The sequence below is a fragment of the Austrofundulus limnaeus genome, unplaced genomic scaffold, assembly GCF_001266775.1.
Source record: "Austrofundulus limnaeus strain Quisiro unplaced genomic scaffold, Austrofundulus_limnaeus-1.0 Scaffold184, whole genome shotgun sequence".
Lineage (NCBI taxonomy): Eukaryota > Metazoa > Chordata > Actinopteri > Cyprinodontiformes > Rivulidae > Austrofundulus > Austrofundulus limnaeus.
Window position 1 is genome coordinate 579,142 of NW_013952586.1, and position 1,587 is coordinate 580,728.

Sequence of the window (1,587 nt, forward strand, 5' to 3'; positions counted from 1 at the left end):
CACACACACACACACACACACACACACACACACACACACACACACACACACACACACACACACACACACACACTTACTCCATTAAACAAAAGCACAATCTTCACAATGAAGCCAAACATTGGACTATTATATTACGGTATATTATATTATACTGTGGCAGATAAAATGGTCAATTTCAAAGAAAGTTATGAGTTATAAAACAAGGAATCATTTTTAAGACATTCCTGTTAGAAAGAGTTTACAGGAAATATACAATGTTAGTATTTACATTTCACTGCAGGCTTCCCTTACTCATTTTKCCAGCATGGCTCCCAAATAATAGTATTTTTTTTTTCGATTATTCGAATTATAACTTGAAAATAAAAATAGGCCCAACACAATACAAACAAAATGTAGATTTACTGTTCTGCTGTTCAACATTTTGAAGCATAAAAGTTCCGTCAGAGCTCCCAGTGTGAACACTGAAACCAGTTATGTAAGAGCGGGTCTCTGTGGTTCTTCCCTCCGTGCTGAGTTAACTGAACGTCGGCTGCTCCTCCTGCTGCTGTGGGAGGATCCTGCTGGAGCCTCAGCCAGTGGCTGGGAGCRCAGGGAGGAGCCACACACCGTTGCCAGAGAAAATATCCAAATAACAGCGAGGCTCGTCCTCATGAAGCTGACAGACATCAAGACACCTGCAGGAGGAGCCAGCTGCTTCCGGTCAAGCCTTTTAGAAATAAAAGCTTTTTATGAAGGCACGTTTTGGTGCAAACCTAAAATTTACAAGACAGTTCAGATTGTTGCTGGGTGGGTCCTCTGGGATAAACCTTACTTTATCTATTTTAAACGTGGCAGTTATTTATATATTTTTACACCATGCAGTACTATGCACAAAAGCCTAAGTCATCATCKCTCTGTTTATATTTTGATTACAAGCAGAAAGACTTTCTTGTAATCCTCCAAACTGGTCATAGCTATAGCAGACTTTCTGCTTTTTCAACCTTTTTTTCCAGTTCTTTTTTTCAAAGAAATGTTTTTTGTTTGGTAAGTCATTTAAAAATAATCTGAGTCACTGAGCCATTAAATAGATCATAAACTAAAGAAACCAACMTGTGTTGTGACACATTATGGACAAGTTATCAAAGGGCCTGTTTTAAATTTGACCTTTAAGGGTTTTSTTATTAGCAGAGACATAATTTTATTATTTTTTGTTCACTCTATATTTAAAAAATATAAAAAAATTGAAGCATAAAATAATTTTGTATTTAGTTAAAAACTTGTCTTCAACTGAAAGTTGACGTTTTTCTTTTCTCTTTCTAACAAATGTTGAATTGTCTATTTATCTTATTTCCATTAAACATGACTTTAACTTTCTGTTAATCTACTACCTGCCACTTGTTCTTTTGTCCTCTGCAAATTCACATTTGTTATTTTATGGCCACAATATGATGTCATTGTCAAACACAAAGACTACAAAATCTGTTGAATTATGGATTAACTAACAGTTTGTGTCTAAACAAGCAGCACAGAAGCTATATAGCTGGGCAAAAAAGTAGGAAAAGGCTAAATTAGCAAATCATTGCTAAAAGCTAAATGTAGCTAAAGCAT